Below are 15,371 nucleotides of genomic sequence, written 5' to 3' on the forward strand. Positions count from 1 at the left end.
TCAGCGGCTGCAAGAATTACAAGATGGGCTATCACTCTGTCAGGTTATCAGTACGATATTCAGTACAAAAAGGGGGCAGCAATTAACAATGCTGATGGTTTATCACGTTTACCCTGTAGTGATAATATAAAAATTACAGACTATTTGTATTCTTTTAGTTTGGTAGATCAAATGCCTTTAAACGCGTGTCATATTGCAAATGAAACAAACAAAGATTTGTTGTTATTAAAAGTAAAAGATTTCATTTTATCAGGTTGGCCTAGGAAAGTGAGTGATGATGTGCCAGTGTTACGTGACAGTGTTACAATTAAAATCCCAGTGAATCCAAATTTGAAAAACGAGCCTATTCAATTAGAACCGAAGGAGCCCATTCCAAGTTCATCACAAGAAGAAACAAACACATCTATACCGAGTGATGAAACATCCAATGATTGCAATATTAGAACGCGCTCTGGAAGACTAGTAAAAGTTCCCATTAAACTTGATCTCTAACGAGGGAGGAGATGTTATATATGAGTCCGACAGCGGAATAAGTGACACTGTGGAAAAGACTAGGGGTCGATAGTGAGGTTAGGTGATGGAACGCCGTGGGTCTACGGATCCATCCTTAATGTATGTTTGTAACCACTGTATCTTTTAATAAATAGTTTTGTACAATAGTCGGTGCCTCATTAAATACATAACAGTTGCATATGGGTTTTTTGATGCTGTATACCTAGTATAATATAAGTACAAAAATACCCGTCACAGTTCGGAGGTACATAATAGTTATTAAAATTTGTCGTTTAAATCGCTACAGGTAAAATAGGGTACTTTAATATACTATTTATAGTATTCATCTTTTAGTAGATGGGCAAAGGTTTCACGTGGCAGTTTTTGAATTTTGGTCCGATCATATGTTTCTTCGGATATTGCAAAATACGGCTAAAATTTCGAAAATCAAAAATTTGCTATAACTTTTGCAAAAATGAACCTAGGGAATTGATATTGCATGTAAAGTTGAGTCAAGTAGTCCTTATAAGGCACAAAAAATTTCAAGACGATTCGTAAATCACTTTAAATTTTATTCAATTAGTTTATCTCATAGAACTTTTTTTTGCAATGTTATACTTAGAAAATGATACAGCGATTCTGCGAGTACTTCATGAAAAAAGAAGACTTATATTTTCAATATGTACAAAAAATTTATAAAAGACATTTCTACCATTGAAAAAACGTTTTGCTAAAGTAGAGTCAGTTTTGACTTATAAATAATTTGAATAACTTTGTCAATACGCCCAGTCCTAACTTGGTTCAGAGACCTGGATTCTAACAAAAAATATTGAAAACATGTTAGGATGTTTCGAAAGAAAAGCACTATGAAGCAGTGAATGACAATGGAGTGTGGAGAAGGCGATACAACTTAGAACTTTATAGAATATAGCAGGAACCTGATATCGTAAAACATATTAAGATAGGACGTCTGAGGTGGATAGGACATGATTCCGACAGGAGAGATTCCAAAACCGAGCCGATTCGGCTACTCAAAAAAACAATCAACGTTACTCATGTTTTTGACTTGAAATGGGGTTTTTTTTAATACAAATTATATCCTCATAAAATATAGGCCTTTAACTATTGAATAGTGCCAATTTTAATTCTTAATTGATATAAACACAGACAAAAATTAAGCTAACATCACTTATATCGGTCACAGAAAACTTTTTGTTAATCTTTGTCTTGACTTCAGATATAAGAATCAATAAGTGAAAAATGTGTGTACTCTATAGGGAGCTCTGTAACTTATTTAGTTTATGATGCAAAAGTCGCCCCTACTTCACAGCAATAAATAAGGGGTTGAAAATTATTTTTATCCCTACATAAAAATATAATTGTCCAACAAGAGAAGCCGTTTTAAATTAGACCTCTATCTTTTTTTTTTCTAAAGCAGAACTTTAGATAACAGGTTCTGGCCCTGTAAAATTTATAAGAATTTAAGAATTTTTATAAAGATTTAAACGTATCTCGAAAAGGAATTGATCGATCGGATCTTAAAAAGTCTCATTCGATTTATAATTAAAAGAGCTCCAATGGTTTTTTCATAAAAAAAGCATTTTTACAAAAATTATTTCAAAAATTAAAAATTGCGAAACATTCACATTTTTTGAAATTTAATCAATAATTTTGCAGAAACTATTAGGGCAAATTTAATGTACCACAACTCAAATTAAAGCTTTTATGTACTTTAATTCAATATTCTGCTCATTTTACCGTAAGATATTGATTCGATACAATTAAAATAAAAATTATCAAAAAACATCGTTTTTGCACCTTAAAAGAGCCCTAAAAAAATTATTAATCACCAGTTTAGAGTTGCAAACACTTAACCTGGAGGTCACTCCAGGCATTGCCCTTTATAACGCTGTACTGTTTTTTAACATTTCACTAATTAATGCACGTTTTTTTTTTTCTACAGCCTGACTAGAAATAAACAGTCGACTGGGCTAAACAAGAACGTGTGTCAAGGAATTAAATTCGATACTATGGAACAGCCACGTATGGGAAAATTCAAACTTTTCTACGTTGTGAACTGCGCGAATCAACCTGTATAATATAAAATAAATATACATACGATGTATCTATTACTAATAGAAAAAACTAAAAATTAAATTAAAACAAAAAACACTTCTAAACTGTAATGTTTTTGTAAATAGTTAACAGACCATAAAATCACAATTACTTTTCATCAATGAATAATCAGATAAAATCCGGTTACGTTCGGTAACATAGGGTTGGAGTTTATTTGCTACTGATTTCACACGAATTTGTGTGAGGGAGAGTTTTATAAAAAGGTTCCGTTATGACGGTTCTTAATATGAAAGGCGTAATCATATTTAGTCTTGCTTGTAGCTCTTTTATTTATTTAAGGCTCCAGAATTAAATCGGATGATATGGAAGTATGTTGCATTTTCTTTCATAATAGTTATGTGTTTATAAGGATTAATATTAAGTGATTGATTTGAAAATATAATAAAAAAAACTGTTATTTCCTCAATTTTTACAAAATTTATTGACAAATTCACAACAGTTGTTTCCATGGCAACGCATGCTTACCAAGGAACATAGTTCTCCTTAGGAAGCTAAAGAACGTTGGATAGATGAAAAATGAAAAAAGAAATAGAAGAATTTAATATGAAACACGACACACATAACTTACATAAGAAACTGAAAGAAATTACGAATGATACACGGAAGAGAATACCACAAGTTTTAAGAAACTCCAATGGAGATCTCCAATTATCAGAAATACATCAAGAATACATTATCAGAAAAACAACAAACTTGGGAGAAATACATTAAAAACTTATTTACAGTTAATAGGGAAGAAATAAATGAAACTTTACCAACTAATGAAAATATACAAATTCTAATATCAGAGGTGAAACAGTCAACTAAAACAATAAAAAATCCTAATGAAATTCCAGTACAAATATTAAAAATTTTGAATGACAAAAATGTAGTGTCTAACTAAATTATTTAATAAAATATACCACGACGGTCAAAATCCTGATGAATGGTTAAAGTCTTCCTTTTTTTCCATTGACTCAGAAAAATAATCCTAAATCTTGCAATGAGAACCGATTAATTAGCCTCATGAGCCACACAAAGATACTACTCAAAGTTATTCAACAGCGTATATATAAAAAATGTGAAGAAAAATGAGACAACACACAGTTTGGATTTAGAGGTGGAATGGGAATAAAAGAGGCATTGTGCACAATGACGGTGCTATTACAAAAATGCAGGGAATATAATAAAAACGTATTCATATATGGTATATAGATTTTCAAAAAGCCTTTGACCGAGTTCAACATGGTAAACTCATACATGCATTGAGGCGTACACCTAGATCCCAAGGATTTTAATTTAGTCAACAATCTATACGACAATGAAACAGCGGTCCTACTGCTGGAAGATAGTGAGACAAACGAAGTAGAAATTCAAAGAGGAGACAGACAGGGATGTGTGCTCTTGCCACAATTATTTAATGTGTACTCCAAACTAATATTTCAGGAGAGACTATGGGAAAGAACTGAAGGTGTAAGAATTGGAGGAAGCATCATTAATAACATAAGATTTGCAGACGATACCGCAATCATGGCAAAAAATATAGACCATTTACAAAGTCTCATAGAAATCATTAACAGAAAAAGATGGAACTAACAGTGAATATAAATAAAATCAAATACATGGTGATCTCGAAAACTCCCATTGACAACATATATCTGACATTGGGGGGTAAACCTTGAGAGAGGGTCGACAAGTATAAATACCTCGGAGCATTTATAAACTCACAGTTAGATCAAGATGAAGAGATAAAGGTCAGAATTGAAACAGCTAGAAAAGGATTTATAAAACACAAGTCAATGTTTACAAATCAGTAGTATCTATCTTCACAAGACACAACATTCCTACAAATGAAAATATCATTCTGAACGATCAATGTTTTAAGCTTCAAAATCATGTCAAATATCTAGGCCTTATTTTGGATAAGAAGTTAACTTGGAGACAACACATAGAGTACATGCTTGATAGATGTAACAAAGGCAGCAATTTCCTCAGAATGACAACTAAAACGTGGTGGGGTTGCGATGTAGAAACATCCTTGTTGTTTTATCGCGCATATATACGATCTATTCTAGATTACGGTGCTACTCTTTATGGTTCCGCCTCTAAGAACCTTTTAAGAAAAATCGACACGTTTCAAAATTCTATTATGAGGGTATGTTTGGGTGCTATGAGATCAACCCCTATACAACCCTTATATGCTGAAGCCGCTGAGCTACCCCTGGAAAATAGAAGAAATTTTTTAAGTGAAAAAAGCCTTCTTAAAATTCTATTAACTAACTCCCAGTTATTTTCAAGTGTCCGTCAACTTAACGAGTCAGATCTTACAAACAAATATTGGGAGAAAAAACCTTCCCCGCCTTTATGCAAGGCATTACAGAATAATCCTATTTTTTTCAAGAAATTGGACACGGTTGACAGAAGCTTAGACTACTATTCTTTATTCCACAGAACTCAGGTTATAATACCCACTTATAGTGAGAACACCATTATGAGTAGCAATCTTCTAATATCTCTATTGCAGGATTATAGGGAAACCACAGTAATATACACGGACGCATCAAAAACAACAGAAGGGACTGGATGCGCATACTTTTTACCTGCTACAAACGTAGAATTCAAGTATAAACTACCATATGAATTTTCAATCTTTTCAGCGGAATCAATAGCTATACTTGAAGCTCTAATATATGTTAAAAACACCTGTAATAGACATATCTTAATTCTGTCAGATTGCCTTTCAGTTTTGCAGAGCATAAAAAACATTGAATTACCCTCAACATTTAGCAACCCCTACATATTTGAAATAAAAGACCGATTGTATCATTTATCATCGACTGGAGTCAACATAAAATTTATTTGGGTCAAAGCACATATTGGTCTCAAACACAATGAATATGTAGATCACTTGGCTAAAATGAGTGTAACAACTGGCTCTACGTTGAAATATATGCTTAACACATCAGATGTTACTACGATTTTCAAAAAAAATCAGCAACTTAGATGGAAAGAGCAATGGAAACATTACTGTTCTACAAACCATAAAAGGTATACCTCTATACAACCAACTCTACCTCAAACAACCTGGTTTCAGAATTTCAAAGCTCCTCGTAAATATATTACTACTATAAATCGAATACGCTTTGGACATGCATGCTACCCATGCCATTTATTTAAAATTAAAGTCATCGATGATGATAGTTGCAAACATTGCGGCAAGCTAGGTGACCTCGATCACATCTTCTTTGAATGTCCTAAATTTATTCAGCATTCAAACTCCCTGTATACAAAATTAACTAAATGCAATACATACGCTCCATATAATATACAGTCTTTGTTAGCCATAGGTTCTGTAACAATATATAATTTAATTATAGAATTTTTGTCAGACACATGCATAGCTTTATAAATCTGGTACTCGTTCATGAAAATTTTCATGAGCGTGTATAGGATTAGACTTGTACCCTTTGTTTATCCTATATGTAACAATACCTTATCCGTGGTCCAGTATTGTTTGTCTGTTAAAATAAATGTCTTGACGGACCCCTAGACGAGAAGCGAGTGTCCTTGTATTTTCCTTCGACGTGTTCTTCTATTAATTATTCGTCTATTTCGTTTTAGGGATATCGCTGTGCATTTGTCTGAGAGAAATAATCTGTACTTATCTGTGTATACTTTTTTAAGGAATATATTATAACCTTTCGAGACTGGCTGAATGACGAAAATCAATGCCACAAAAAAAAAAAAAAAAAAAAAAATGTTTACAAATAAGAAATTGAGTATGGTTATCAAATTGAGGTTCATCGAATGCTATGTATGGTCGCAACTGCTATATGGAGCAGAAGCTTGGACTCTGAAAGCCAAAATCCCAAAAATTGGAGGCATTCGAAATGTGGCTATATAGGCGTATTCTTAAAATTCCTTGGACTGCAAAAGTCTTACACGAAGCAGTATTAAGGCGAATTGGACATGACAGAAAGCTTATGAACACGATTAAAATAAGAAAAACATCGTATCTGGGCCACATATTTCGAAACGAGAAATACTCTCTTCTACACGTCATCATGCAAGAAAGAGTAGAGAGAAGAAAGGCCTTGAAAAGAAAGAAGAAATCTTGGCTGGGGAATATCAGAGATTGGATTAACCTCAATGTTAAACAGATGTTTCATATTGCAAAAGATAGGGAAGCGTTTAAAGAAGTGATCGCCAAACTTTGTTAGAAGACGGCAAAATAAGAAGAAGAAGTGCTAGTAGAAGTGTATCTATACAGTATGATGCAATTTATAGAATAAATTCATTATTTCAGAGACAGACGACTTAAAAAACTTAAAACACGTCAATCTTTTTAAATATAAACCGAGGTCACGGGACACCCAATTTAAAAGGACTCCTAATCGCCTTTGCAACGATGAAATTAATTGAATGATTATTTCTACAGGGTAAACCAGATCTGTTGGTTTATTAATACAATTAACCTATAATAAATGTTTAGTAAAACTATAAGAAAATTATAAGAAATTAACGACCTTCAGGAATTATGCAATGAGAAAATGTGCAGTAAGTTCTTTCCTAACGTTTTCGATAACTTCATGAACTCAATTGTGCAATTTCTATTGTGATGCGCTCCTTCAATTCTTCTACATATTTGACCGACTTTGATACACTTTTCTGTTCAAATATCTCCAAAAAAAGTCTAAGGCGTCAAATCTGGAGACCTTGGTGACCATTCTATAGATTACCTTCTACCTATTTACCTACCTGCGAAAACATAATTTAAGTCATTTCGTAATTCAACGCCGTAGTATGGGTGGAGCCTCATCCTGTTAGAACCACAAATAATTTTTATTTGGAAATAGCTGATTCAGCTATGGCATCAGATAATCCTGAAGAAATTCCAGATAACGAGGAGCAGTTAAGTTTTCCTCCAAAATAACGCTCTATAATATGATTGTTTATAATGCCGGCCCAAACATTCACCTCAGGATACTTTGTCTTATATTCTTCCATTCAATGTGGATTTTCACTTGCCCAGTATCAATATGTCTGGTAGCTTACGTGACGGTTGAGCATAAAAGCCGCTTTATTTGAAAAAAAAAATACCTTTTCTATGAAACTCTAATCTCTTATATCGTTCCATAATGGTTTCGCAGAATTCGATTCTTCTATGAAAGTCATCTTCTAACAGCTCCTGGACCAAATGTACTTTGTACGGATGGCACTTATGCTTTTGGCATTTTCATGTTGTATTGGCATTTTCAAGAAATGCCAATATAACAATGCTTCGAGTACTGTTTTTCTCCAACTTATGGAGAGACATGACTCGTTACTCGATTTTTTTTTTAATTGAATTGGTGAGAGGAGAAAGCGTTATGTCCATAAATAGGCATTTTTGACATTTTGATAGAAATCCATTATAAGTACGAAGACGCACCGTTTTGTAAATAAACCTGACATATCTTCGTATTAACAATGCTTTTATGTATCTTAGCAATCATAGTATTGAGGAAAAACCGGAGAAGGATTTTCTACAAAAGCTACTATACATGTCGTTTTAGAAAAAGGACAAGTACCTGTTGACATAAGAGGAAAACAAAAACCAGCTAATGCCAAACTTGAGAAAATATTCAATAGTATAAAAGTCCATATTGAGTCATTTCCTGCCAAACTAGCACAATACACTGGATGCGAACAAATATTTAAACGAAAAACTGAATATAAAAATAATGCATTCATTATTTTTGGAAAAATTTCCAGATGTCTCTGTTAAATATTAATGTTAAATATGGATTTTATAGAATGATAATGCTAAGTGGATAGCAATAGCTGAAAAGATGCTGCATGTACGTCGATCAAATTTTTTTTTTGCTAAAATGAATCAGTTATAGGCCCTATCCAAAGTAAATTCATCAGTAGGAGAAATAAGCAATTATTATATGCAAAATTTATTTCTACCAGTAACACTTATCCAAGATACATCTTACTTGATTCAACTGACAGTCAGTATGTTTAACATACACATCTTAAAACCGGTAAAAGCTACTTCTACGTGTATCACGAAGGGTTAAGCAAAAAGAGCTCTAACGAGGTGTGTTCTTTCATAATGGATTATATTAAAACACACTGTTACGAACATGCATTCGACGTAGCCCATATAACGGTTGCAAACGAATTAGAAGTGGACTATGCCAGAATATTCTAGTACATAATAACTTTTTTCTCTGATGGAGCTGGAGGTCAAAACAAAAATCACACAGTTTTAAGGTTCGCCAAAGCCTTAACAGACCTCAGAAGATTTGTGAACCAGTATACCCTATGCATGGATGCCTTGTTACCACAACTTTGCTATAGGAAAGAGAATAATAAGAGAACTGACAGCATTTACACATTAAAAGAGTACGTAGAACTCATTATAACTGCTAGTACTAAAAGAAATTTCACTACCTGATCGAGAATAATAATAGTATTATCAAAGATTGTAAGTTCTGGTGGATTAGATATTACAAAAGAAATGTTTTATCACAAGGATCACTAGGTAGGCATATTCCAAAGAACAAAAAGTTTCTTTTTCTATTAGCAAGTTCATGCACTTTTCTTGTAACTCGCAGCTAAAAGGTCAAATTGTTGTTTGTAAATTTATTAATGGAATTGTTGACCATACATTTGATGTTTTTACACGCAACAAAGTAGAGTCACTGCCTGCTAACTTGGCCTATCCTTAAGACAGAGTTCCAATTATATATATTTAGGGATTCTACAGTATTCACTGCCTTCCCTCGCTCAACCGTTTCCATCTCTCTCTGTTGTTCCATTCTCCATCGTTTAGGCCTCTCTTACTCATGGCCGTCGTCTATTTCGTTCCTCCAGGATTTTCGGGGTCGTCCTCTTTTCCTCCTTCCTATGGGGCTCCATTCGGTTATTCTCTTTATCCATCTACTGTCGCTAGTTCTTCTTACATGTCCATACCACTTTAATCTTTTTTGTTCTATATATGTTAGTATGTCTGTTTCTATTGATGTTCTTTGCTTTATTTCGTCATTACTTCTCCTATCCATTCTTGTTACTCTGCAGCATCTTCGCAGGCATTCCATCTCTGTTGCTACTATCTTGCTGCTGTTTTTCTTGTTTATGATCCAATTTTCAGCCCCATATGTCATAATACTTCGCACTAATGTTTTATAAATCTGCGTTTTTGTCTTCATATTTAGGTGTCTATCCCACCATACTGAGTTAAGTTGTCGGATTGCTGTTCTTGTTTGTCCTAATCTTTGTGTAATTTCTTCCTCTGTTGTTGCCTTTTTCGTGATTATAAACCCCAGGTATTTGAACTTATCCTTTCCTTTGATTGTTACGTTGTCATCAATCTGTAGATCTTCTATGTCTTCTTCACTTGTAGATAGGTACTCTGTTTTCGCGAGGTTAATATCTAGGCCAGCCTTGGTATATTCTTCTTGTAGTTTCTTCATCATGTAGCTGAGGTCGTCTTGTGCAATCACTACCTGATCGTCTGCAAAGCTTAACGTATATAGGTATTCGTTCCGTACCGGTACTCCCATGCCTTCGCATTTTCTTTTCCATGTAGTCAAGGCTTTTTCTAAGTATATTTTGAATAGGGTTGGAGATGTGGAACAACCCTGCAGGAGCCCTTTTGTTGTGGTGAAGTCTCCTATGATTCTTGTTCCCATTTTAATGGACACTTTATTTTCTTTATATAGAGCTTTTGTAGCTTCTATGAGCTCCGTCTGTATTTCTAATTTGTACATTGCCTCCCATAGTTCTGACCTTGGTACAGAGTCATACGCCTTTCTCAGGTCCACAAATGCCATGGAGAGGATGAACAAAACGATAACGGAGAACGTCTGATTGAACTATGCGAACTAAACAACCCAAAAATCACCAACGGATTCTTCAGACATAAAAAATATTCATAAATATACATGGACGCAAGAAACACGAAAGCTGAAATCGATAATAGACTACATAATAATCAAACAAGATACCACAATAAAGATCAAAGATGTGCGAGTCAAAAGAGGAGCAGAATGTGGAACGGACCATAGACTACTGACAGCAAAAATGGGCATTAATTGGAAACATAACAAGCCCCTTTCCACAGAAGAACCGTTGAACACTATAAGAGAAAAACAATACAATATAGAACTACTCCAAGAACAATCAATAAGAGAACTATACCAACAACGTCTAGACCAAAAATTAATATAATTTAGATACGGCAACATCGAAGAAATGTACGAGCATATAAAGGCGAGTATAAAGCAAGCAGCATTCGAAGCCCTTAGGGAAAAAGAACATATAACAAATAAACAGCACTATTATGAAATAAATGAACCAACAAAAAGAATAATTGAAGAAAAAAAGCAACTATACAGAAAATGGCTGACTACAAACAACGACGAAGTTTATAAAGAATATAGAGAAAAAGATAGAGAAGTGAAAAAACAAATAACACAGCAAAAGAATGAAGAATGGGAAAGAATCTGCTTAAATATTGAAACATATATAGGAGGTACAAGAACTTCGGAGTCATGGAAAGTACTGAGAGAATTGAAACAAAACTCAAAAGAAAAAAATTAAATTGGGAAATATACAGGACAAAGAATGGAAGGACTACTACAAGGAACTATTAACAGACCAAAGACCACAATTCATTGGAAAAGAAAACAGGCGAAGACGAAGCAGATTCCCACAACAAGAAATAGAAATAACAGATAGGGAAATGAGAACGGCCATAAAAACAATCAAAAATAAGAAAGCACCGGGACCTGGAGGCGTCTCACCTGAGCTTATAAAATACGGATCAAAAAAATTACACCGGATGATACAATGGATATTTCAGAGAGTTCCAATTAACAAAAAGGAATTAGAACAACTACTGAAATTTGCACCCTACTTGATGATGAGAACATTCCTGGAACCAAGATATTTTATGATTCCTTCTTTACATGGGCAACTGCATAAGGTGAAGATGAATCCGAAGAACTTTGATTTGCTCCTTTTTTTATCGCGGTATTTTGTGTTCTTTTGTTTATATCATAATAAATAATCCTAAAATAATAATTTTGTGTAAAAACCGGATATGACCAATAAAAAAATATTTATTTTTTGTCCTCTTATAGTTGCCCTTATTAAATTTTTTCATCAATATTTATCAGTGGTGGATTGCTCTAGACAGTGGTAATTCAAGTTGTGTTAATTACCGGATAGTTTTCAATAGACGAAGTTTTTTTTTTATTTACCACTAACTTGATTTTTGTGACATATGCGCTTTCTTTTCTCACTGATTCAATTTTGCTAATTGTTGATTGAGAAATCGGTCCTCCAGTTGATTTCGAACCTTTCAACAGTGAACACGTTATCGCTTTAAATCAATTATATTGTTAATTGATATTTAATGTTGGTGTTTAATACAGTTGATAAAATGTGAAATAATATTTGTAAGTTTGCATATGAAGTGATTAACAGTCAGTAAGTTTTTTATTCTACATATTGAATAAATAATTAAAAATTTTGGACTATCTATCGAACTATAAAAGTTTTCAACTAGTAGTGTTTTAAAAAAACTATCAACAACTACAAAATAGTTTATTAGTTTTTCGTTTTAAATCCAGTTTCACCGGCCAGCTGTAAAGCTGGCCACAGACGTATTAAATCCTTCAATAATTTTAATACGTTGGAGGAAAATTAAATATGGCTACTAACAGCAGCATCTCACCTACCTCACTACTAATGTCTGAAACAAACTCTAATAGCTCAACGTACTCATCAGCAGTAGCAAATATGCAGTTCCCATCGAAAGAACAAGCGATTGTCTTCAGTGCCTTGGATAATACTAAATTGCAGGACTATTTAATTCCATTGGGCAAGATAATTCAACCTAAGAATATAATATTTTCATCCAGATTATCAAATAACCGTATTTGTATGTATCTAGCAAATAAAAAAGTTGTTGATGACTTCATGACAAACCACGGTCATATAAAAATTCAAAATGTAACTGTACAGGCTAGAAGATTAATCACCCCTGCGGAACGGATTGTTCTTTCAAATGTGTGTCCCACCATACCGCATAGTTTCTTAATCAACTACCTACAAAATATCGGACTTAACATGGTATCTCCAATAACATTTTTAAAAATCAGCGCTACATCACCTGAGTATAGTCATATTCTCAGCTTCAGAAGACAGGTCTATGTAAGTCCTCATAGTATAGAACTACGTGATTCGTTTACTATAAATCATGACGAAACAACATATCGAATCTTTCTGTCTCAAGATAGTATGGTATGTTACAACTGCAAAAAGACCGGACATACTGCCCATCGCTGCAATGAAAACTCACAAGTTCATGTTGAAGAATGTTCTATGGATTCCTTTGCCAGTGAAATTAGCCAACCTTCAACGTCGCCGTCTAACCAAACTCTACCTCTATTATCACACCAAAGCACCATTTTACAACATACCGAGTCAGAATTACCAAATGTAAATACAGAAGAAACAGGAAATAAAGAAACGAATTCAAAACGCTCTATAAATGAAGTCATCTCTCCAGAAACTGACACTGCACCTCAAGAAAGCCCATTTGTAACACCAAAATCTACAGGAACTCGAAAAAAGCCAAAGAAAACTAATATTGTAGAAACGCATTCGGATTTATCCTTTTCATCCAAGATAGAACCAGCCAAAACCTTCATCAATAATCACGAACCACCATTTCCACTGAACAGTGAACAATTAGCCCTCCTACTAGACAACACTGCCGGCTTATCTAATCCTATAATCTCGATCAAGGATTTCACTCCTGATTTGCTAGGTCTCTCTCACATGTTAAAACAAATCCGTCCCTATTTAAAAGAAAGGTCAATAAAATCGAGACTAACTAACTTAAACAAAAAAATATTTGCTTATCTTGGAGAGGTGGGCTCTGAAGTAGAAAGTGATGCATCACAAACCAGCACTTATTAGCAGCTACCGTTTAGTTTTTATTTTTTTTTTATTTAATTTTTTTTATTTCTTACATTCAACTCGATCATACAATGGAATATCGATGGATTCTTCCATCGCTTGGCTATGCTACAAATTATCATTGCCGAAAACTGTCCAGACATAATCTGTCTCCAAGAGACCAATTTAAAACCTCAACAGAAATACAGTCCTAAACAATACATATGCTTTCGTAAAGACAGGATGCTTGTTAGCCATGCTAGTGGTGGTGTTATGACATTAGTAAAAAAATCTTTCGATGCAAATTTATTTCCCGTAGTAAGCAATTTAGAAGCTATAGTCATCAAAATTGATTCTTTGATGTCATTTTATCTATGTAATATCTACATTCCTCCCAACTCACAGGTAAATTATGCAGATATACTGCACCTTATACACCAAATTCCAACACCACGTATAGTCGTCGGTGACTTTAATGGACACAATATAATATGGGGATCTTCTAACACAAATAAGATGGGAAGAATAATAGAAAACCTAATACATAACGTTAATTTAAATTTTCTTAATGATGGAACCCCCACGAGGTTCAACTCAGCATCAGGAGAATCCTCGGCAATTGACTTAAGTCTCTGTGATCCAACTTTAACTCCTTGCTTATCGTGGGAAGTTTTGTCGTTCAACTACGGCAGCGACCATCACCCCATAAAAATCTGCAATACTAACGCCCTACCGGAACCAAAAGACACCTTTGTCTTAAAATGGAAAACAGAAAAGGCTGATTGGGTGAGTTTTTCAACATATATTGATAATTCCGTAGAAAGCTGTGAAATAAATTACTGTGATATCGATAGAACAATCACCAATTTTAATGACTTAATACTAAAAAGTGCAGAACTCTATATTCAAAAAACAAAAAAAATTCACAATCATCATCCAGTACCATGGTGGAATAAAGATTGCAAAGAAGCAATACAGCAAAGTAAAAAAGCTTTCAATAGGTTTAAACGACACAAAACCCAAGAAAGTAAAATAGAATTCAAACGATTAAAAGCTAGAGCCCAATTAATCATAAAAAATTCAAAAAAAGCCTCATGGTCAAAATACGTCTCAGAAATAAATAGTTCTACTCCAATGAGCGAAGTTTGGAAAAGGGTAAAGAAAATTTCCGGTTTAAAGTATTCTTCATCAATTAACACTCTTAAAATAAACAATACCACAATCTCTTCTTCACAAGACATTGCTAACACTCTTGCTTTCACATTTGAACAACATTCCTCTAGCGAAAACTACGACATTAATTTTAGGGACTACAAGCTAAAGAAAGAACGCACCATCTTGTCTCTAGAAGAATCCCACGAAAACCCCCTATCTCAACCTCTTACTATTATAGAACTAAATAACTCCTTACAAGATATGAAAAACTCAAGTCCAGGACCCGACAATATTCCTGTCGTATTCCTGAAGCATTTATCAATCTTAGCAAAACAACATCTACTGCAAATTTTCAATCAAATTTGGCAACAACGACAATATTCGTCTATATGGGCAAAAGCCACAATTTTGCCTTTTTTAAAATCCAGAAAGCCTCGACTTGATCCAGAATCATACAGACCCATCTCTCTAACATGTGCCATGGCTAAATTAATGGAGAAAATAGTCAATGCCCGGCTTATGTGGACACTGGAAAAATCTCATTTCTTCTTACCAGAGCAAAACGGCTTCAGACGTAATCGGTCAGCAATGGACAATATCGTAGACTTACAAAGTGATGTCCAAGAAGCGTTAGCAATGAATCAAATGTG

Source organism: Diabrotica undecimpunctata, chromosome 1 (assembly GCF_040954645.1).
Source record: "Diabrotica undecimpunctata isolate CICGRU chromosome 1, icDiaUnde3, whole genome shotgun sequence".
In the NCBI taxonomy this organism is placed as follows: domain Eukaryota; kingdom Metazoa; phylum Arthropoda; class Insecta; order Coleoptera; family Chrysomelidae; genus Diabrotica; species Diabrotica undecimpunctata.